Source organism: Medicago sativa, chromosome 7 (assembly GCF_051527215.1).
Source record: "Medicago sativa cultivar Bolivia chromosome 7, Bolivia_mono, whole genome shotgun sequence".
In the NCBI taxonomy this organism is placed as follows: Eukaryota; Viridiplantae; Streptophyta; class Magnoliopsida; order Fabales; family Fabaceae; genus Medicago; species Medicago sativa.
This window is the reverse complement of record NC_140755.1, coordinates 74,509,746-74,517,442: the sequence shown is the minus strand read 5'-3', so window position 1 is coordinate 74,517,442 and position 7,697 is coordinate 74,509,746. Positions and strand designations below refer to the sequence as shown.

At 33.5% G+C, this 7,697-nt stretch overlaps 1 pseudogene across 1 annotated transcript; it reads left to right on the top strand.

Annotated features, from left to right (window-relative positions):
- The first annotated feature begins 4,848 nt into the window (after positions 1-4,848).
- On the top strand, positions 4,849-6,847 carry LOC146908415 (protein RETICULATA-RELATED 3, chloroplastic pseudogene; annotated as a pseudogene). Its single transcript, XR_015017697.1, has 2 exons — positions 4,849-4,977; positions 5,330-6,847. The product of XR_015017697.1 is annotated as a protein RETICULATA-RELATED 3, chloroplastic pseudogene (transcript).
- Positions 6,848-7,697: the final 850 nt, after the last annotated feature.

Below are 7,697 nucleotides of genomic sequence, written 5' to 3'. Positions count from 1 at the left end.
TTCTGGTGGTTTTTCCTTCCCTTATTATCCCTACCTTTTCCTTCTTGAACTAACAGGAGATAAAACTGAAATGTAGAGTTTCTAAAAGAGAAAATTTTATAAGTTGGGTATTGAGAGTAGGTTTGTTCAAATCATTGGATTTATTTTTGAGTTAGTTACTTTTGAGAAGTGTGGAAACCACTACGGCACACACTAATGGTATCTGCACAAATCCCACTCACCATTAAAACTTCATAAACAAAAAATTAGAGCATTGCATGCATATGGAGTATTACGATCTAGACACAGGATAAAAAAAACGACAAGAGATAAGAAAAAAACATCACATAGGTTCCAAAACAAAAAGAAAACATAAAAGGAAAAGGAAAAGATTTAATGAAACTGCAAATAATGGCGCCCAACTTCTGTTTAGGTGGATTCTCAGTTTCATAAATTCGTTTATGCATCGTCGTTCTGAAGGGTTATGAAGGGAAGTTGTTAACATTTTGCTAAATTTCTTCTTAAAAAAACATTTTGCTAAATTTGAACCGCAGTTAACTACTGTTTGTGACAGTGGTTTTTAATTGTCGTTGAGATATTTTTGGTAGTTTAAGATGCGGAAGCAAACTGTTATAGGTGCCTAAAGTGCAATTTTTCATATTTTTGTTAGAGTTTTTGACTTTGTTACATTTTTAGAGCTTGAATTCGAATTACCCTATAAAAGTATGTGAAATGGGAAATGCTAAAAGTATTTATATTTTGTTTTAGTTTTGTACAAGAAGGTAATTTTTTTTAATTGCTATATATTTTTCTTATATATAAGAAACAATGCTAAAGAATTCGAATTTTAATCATTTCTATACTAGCGTAGCATGAATTAATTAAAATGATTTCAAATACAGTTGTGACTACAATATGAAAAGAACTTAATGTAGACCTACAAATCGAGTTAGAACACCCTTAAAAAGAATCGAGTTACAACAACTCTATTCACTCTAAGTTATGGCTTACTCTTTTGAGAATTTTTTCCACCCTTACGTGCCCTCCAAGTCTTCCATTTTACCGCCGTTCATATTTTATATAATCTGATATATTTTTTTTACTCTATTTCAAATTATATAATTCGAATTCCCTAAAAACTAAGAAGTCTATGTGTTTTGTCATTGAATTACTCTGGTTTCTCCGATTCTTATTAAAAAACAATCTGAAAAACATAATTCGAAAAAAAAAAATTAACAGTTCATATTATATGATCTAAATGTGTTAAACCCCCATCATGCCTGTCCATGTGAGCTTAGCTCAGTTTGTAAGGACAATGCATAATATATGCAAGGTCCAAGGTTCGAACCCCAAACAGCACAAAAAAAAAAACCACTGCATCGGTTTCTAATAACAAAGATAGTCCTCATGGTGACACATTTCGGATTATATATTATGAATGCGTTAAATATAGGTTTAGGTTATATAATTTGAAATGTGTCAGCATAAAAATCCTAAGTATTTGAGATAGAAAGCACACCCTTTTGCAAGTTTACGTCAATTTGCAATACACGTAGTTCTCATGGTGACACATTTCGGATTATATATTCTGAATGCGTTAAATATAGGTTCAGGTTATATAATTTGAAATGTGTCAGCATAAAAATCCTAAGTATTTGAGACAGAGAGCACACCATTTTGCAAGTTTACGTCGTTTTGCAATACACACAAAAATAAAATATCGACACACCTCAAAATATTATCAAAAGAGAAATGCTAGCAACACTCTCTTTTGAGCACTCTCTCTAGCACTCACTCTTTTATTGGGTGAAATCAATGTGTGACCTACACTTTCGAAATGGAACCCACATAAAGTGGTGGGACATACATTGATTTTACCCAATAAAAGAGTGAGTGCTAGAGAGAGTGCTCAAAAGAGAGTGTTGCTAGCATTCCTCTTATCAAAATATAATGAAACCATAACACGTCATAATTATAACATTATACATGTGTAAACTGATATCTAAATCATACAAAATATTTGGAATAAAATATTCAAATCATACAATATATTCCAAACAAAATATCCAAATCATACATAGTTATAAACCCTAGTCAGCGACATACGGCATACCACCACCCCTCCTCCTGTAGTGATACACCATCCTTCCCTGAGAATCAACAATGATCCATTCTAAACCTTATCGGACTGGACCCCCCTGCTCCACTTGGCCACTAGCAAGTATCCCAAATGTCTATCACCCATATGTGACCTAATCACAGGCCCATATCTACCTACAACGTGCTCCAATCCTCATTAGCAGTAATCTCATCAACCATCTCATACTCAGGTGGCCCAGGAAGATCTCCGCAGGTTTGGAAAGTAGGCACGAATGTGAAATCCTGAGATACAGTTTCATTATATGTTTGTTGTCTCAAAACCATTCAACACATTATCTCCCAAGTCCGCAACAGACAACGCATGACTAAGAAAGTTGGCCTAGGCCACAAGCACCTTCTCTCGGGTCGTCATAAGTGAAATAAACCGAGTTGGATGTTTGAGAATGGTTTGGACAAATCAAAGATAGCACAATACGTGCTCCGAAAAATAACATATTATGCGAGGTCCGTATAAAATCCAGCCTGAAGAGAGTTTGTCCGGCGGTGAGCAGTTATGCGTAAAAGACACAATTTGTAGATATAATATAGTCCAAGTGCGCTCTGTAAGGGTTTACAAGGTGGAGACCCTTCATCGGTACAAACAAGATAGCAAACAAGTATTTATCCGCCTACAATGCTCCTCAAAATCCATGGGTTCGACTCTGTCGATCTGCTGATAAATTAATGCTTATATCAATAGATACTAATAATTAAACAACAAATAATATACATGTTTACAAGTTTCGTAAATAACAATTTGTTTATTATACCTGAAGTAGTGTCATATATGTAGCCAATCAACTGTCTGGTTCTATGAATACAGGCGACGTTATGTGATAACCACAAAATGTTTGTTATTACTTTTGTTTTATCCCCTTGATTTAACGATCTTTTGAGTGATTGCATGACTTAAATATCATATTATGTGTCTATTTAAGATTTTATTCAGCTTTTCTTGATATTTATTTGCTTGGAACAATTTATATTTGTTATGGTTGTTATGTGTTTTGTTGCGATGATGTTCAACGATGCAGCGCTTGTAGGACTGCAAGTACGAATACGTTATGGTTGGTTTTATGTGCAGATTGTGTGTTTTGTTGCGAAGATGTTCAACGATGCAACACTTGTAGGACTGCAAGTACAAGTAAGGCGGGAGGTGGGAAAATAAATTCTATACTCTTACATTAGTAAGTATAGTTAATAGTTCGTTAGTCCATAATGTCTTTCATGTTTCTTCAAGTAATTAGCACTTAGATAATTATTGTCAAGTCACAATTGCTTATGTTACTATAATAGATAGTTAATAATTCATCCAAACGTCCTAGCTCAACTGACAAAATGCCGAAATTGTGAGGCTGGATGCTATGATCAGGGTTTGAACCCCGGTACCTCCACTTGTGTGTGTGAGTTTATAATGACTTTACCATTTCGTTTATCTACCAAAAAAAAAAGATAGTTAATAATTCATACTCTATTTTTGGGGTTTTCTAATTAGTATGTACCTAATCCGCACTGCTCGCTTAACACAACCAATTAATGAATAATTATTCTCTTGATCTGCTATCATCAAAACATCAATAGCAAGTATTTAGAGAGAGAGAGAGAGAGAGAGAGAGAGAGAGAGAGAGAGAGAGAGAGAGAGAGAGAGAGAGAGAGAGAGAGAGAGAGAGAGAGAGAGAGAGAGAGAGAGAGAGAGAGAGAGAGAGAGAGAGAGTTACAATTGATGGATACCGAGTTGATTTGGTGTAGATCTTTTTAAAGGATTGATCTCATACCACTATTTTAAGTAAAAAATATTCTTTCTTTTTTCTGTAGATTAAATGAACAAGAGTTGTATTTAGCTAAATTATAAAGCACATAATATGTTATCTAATTAATTTTTAAAAAATGTTATCTAATTAATTTAAAATAGAAATATTTGCTTACAATAGTGATCAAATGAAATACATTTGCAATAATACTTCTTTCGATCTATATGCAAAAAATTACTTTTAGATTGATTTGATAAGTGATGTATATGGTCTATATAGAGACCAGATACATCACTTATTCAATGAATCTAAAAAGTGATTTATCGTTTATAACAGAGAGGGTAGTTATGCTATAAATATTCACTACTATAAATAAAAGAATAAAACATATATTATTTTTTTTACCAAAACATAGAATAATAATTTTATTAAATTCACATCACTCCTTTAAAAAATATACAAAAAAATAAAATAAAATAAAAGCACCTAGTCTAAATTTGGATCATATACATATACATTTTTGTTTTGTTTTCTATAGATCCCTTCAGTGAAGTTAATTATATTCGAGGCGCATAAAAACATGGATGCCTCTTCCAACTATGATGGTGTCTTTTTCAGCTGTGATTCGAACTTTGGTTCACTATGTTAAACAAGAAATCATTAGTATATTAATCATTATCATAAATCATTATTGTTATTGTTATCATAAATAAATATAAAATAAAATATATTGTTATCATAAATAAAATATATTAACTAGAGAATGATGTAAATAATATAATTATGCATAGCAAAAAAAATGTATTAGTTAAAAGACATAATTAAATGTATTAGTTAAAAGACATAATTAAAAAATAATTATGTATTTTTTTTTTTTTATGTAAAAGTGATACTTTTTTTTGTCAGATTATTTTTTTGTCACATAAACGTGACACTTATTACAATGATGTATATATAGTGAGTCATGAGTGAGTGTAGTATAAAAAAACATTGAATCCACCAACTCACTCTCTCCTAATTCTTTCTCTGAAAAACAACAACTGCCGCAACATTACAGTTTGAGGTTTAAGCATACTTTGATCCTTCCGCTCTCTCACACCAGATCCAGGTAATCACAAAAATCCGATCTTTTTTTGAAATTTTTTATTTTTATTTTTATTTTCATGATCATATTCATATTCATCCATTGCTGAGAATCTTTCAAGCAACGCCGTCATGTATGCGGCGGCGCCGGTACGTGAATCACGGTGTTTTTTTCTTCTAATTTTTGGATTATGATTTAGATCTTAATTAAATTGTTGAATAAATATATTTTGTTGTGTTTTTTGCTTTCAATAGTTTAGAAAATAATGCAGTATTAAATTAATTGTACATATATGCATCATAGTGAATGAATGAATAGTATGAGCTTTTTGATTTTATTGCAAAGTTTCTGTATTTTGATGTTTGCTTTGTCACAGATCAAATGTCAACTATGGCTCTTCTGCGTTTTACACCTTCATCTGGTCAAAGCCGTGCACTTTCATTTCCATCATCATTACCATCACCACCTCCACAGTTAAATAACCGTACTTCTATATATCTCACCAACCCATCACCCCATTTGCCTCAAAGGTTGAAAATTTCATTTGTCGGAGGTGATGGTGTTGGAAGTGGTGGTAGTGGTAGTGGTAGGAGTGGTGGAGGTGGTGGTGGTGGAAGTGAAAATTGGGGTGGTGCTAATAATGATAATGATGATGGAAAATCAAAAGATTCGTCTTTTGGGATTTTGGGTCTGTTTCTGAATGGATGGAGATCAAGGGTTGCTGCTGATCCACAGTTTCCTTTCAAGGTTTTGATGGAAGAGTTGGTTGGTGTTACTGCTTGTGTCTTAGGTGATATGGCTTCAAGGCCTAATTTTGGTTTGAATGAACTTGACTTTGTGTTTTCAACTCTTGTTGTTGGTGCTATTCTCAATTTCACACTTATGTATCTATTGGCACCAACATTAGGAGCTTCTTCTGCTAGTGTGCCTGCAATCTTTGCATCTTGTCCTAAGAGTCACATGTTTGAGCCTGGTGCTTTTAGTTTATTGGATAGGTTAGGTACTTTGGTGTATAAAGGTACCATTTTTGCTGCTGTTGGGTTTGGTGCTGGTCTTGCTGGTACAGCACTTTCAAATGGGTTGATTAAGATGAGGAAGAAAATGGATCCAAATTTTGAGACACCAAACAAAGCTCCACCTACTTTACTCAATTCTCTCACTTGGGCTGCTCATATGGGTTTCAGCAGTAATCTTAGGTACCAAACACTAAATGGTGCTGAGTTTGTGTTGGAGAAAGCGCTTAATCCTTTAGCATTCAAGTCCTCGGTGTTGGTGCTTAGGGTTGTGAACAATGTTCTTGGAGGAATGTCTTTTGTGGTTTTGGCAAGGTTGACAGGGTCACAGAGTTCTGGTGAGAAGCCATCACAATTGGAGGATGGATTAGTTGAGAAGGTTGAAAGGGAAAGGGAGGAGGCTTTGGAGAATAACAACCAAACAACATCAACAAAGTGAATAGCATCACTTAGTTTGTTTTTATCTATAGCTTTGACCAATATTGTTGGATAGGTGAGTGTCTTTTAGTTTTTCTGAATTTTCTGGCAGCAACAAATAAGAATGAAGGGTAGATTGAGATGGGATATTTGGTACAAAATTTTGGCAGGTTTTGATGGTATGTTGCTGAAAATTACGACCTGAACAATAAGGTGACAAATTAGTATGGCCATGTATTGGATTTTGGACCCCCACCACCTACTCAAATGAAAATGTTTTGGTTTTGGTACTATGTTGCTGTTTTTTTGTTTCTTTTCTATCAGTAGGCTTTTCTTGTCCTTTTCTAGACCATTATTATCTTTGTAAAAGTATCACATATCTAGTTTGGAGTATTGGCTAAATAAAATCAGGTGTATGATATTGACATTAAATTGTGCAACATCAATAATTTGGTTTATTTTCACTTTTATTGATATTAAATTTGCATATATAATAGTCCTTCAAATTGTGCAACATCAATAATTTGGTTTATTATGGCGAAATTACATTTGCAGTTCTTTTAAGTTATGTGCTGTATTTCTAAACGGTGTTTGTATTATGGCGAAATTCACTGAGTTGGATGAATGACATTCCAATTCAGGTTAGAACAGATTTCACCAGGAATAGACTTGGTTTACCTTGCTTTAGATTTGTAAATTTCTGAAAGGTTTTGGTCTATGTCCCCCTTTCTTCTTGTTTTGCTTTTTGGTTATATAGATGTCTTGCATCAGAAACTTTTATAAAAAAAAAAAGTTATGTGTTTGTATTTGACAGGTCCTTTTAGATTCTAAACAAAAACAAACAAAAAAATAACCAAATGTCATCTTCCTATTATGAATCCTAATGTATTCCCTCCATCAATAAACCAGAATTCATGTTTCCAGTCATGACCGTCCCTACACTTTTGTCCCTTTTGCTTTGCATAGGGAAGGATACACAAATCATCACAAGAAAAAATCACCCTTGACATGAGTTCTGTGCGTTGCCACAAATTCCTACAAGAAACAACAAGTATATTGTGGTTTTCTTTCTAGAAAAAGAGGATGCATAGAAGCAAGTGCTCTTTAAGATTGCATTGTTGATGCCAAACATCTCAAATAGTATTACACAGTAAAGCAAGCAAGTACTCCGATCCAAAACCGTAATACCAAACATGCACTTAGAGCATCAACAATGTGTACTTCTAAAGAGTACTTGCTTGGTTGTCGATGCTCTAAGTGCGCATATTTGATATCACGGTGAAATTCCTGAAATCACAACTATGATTCTGCTTT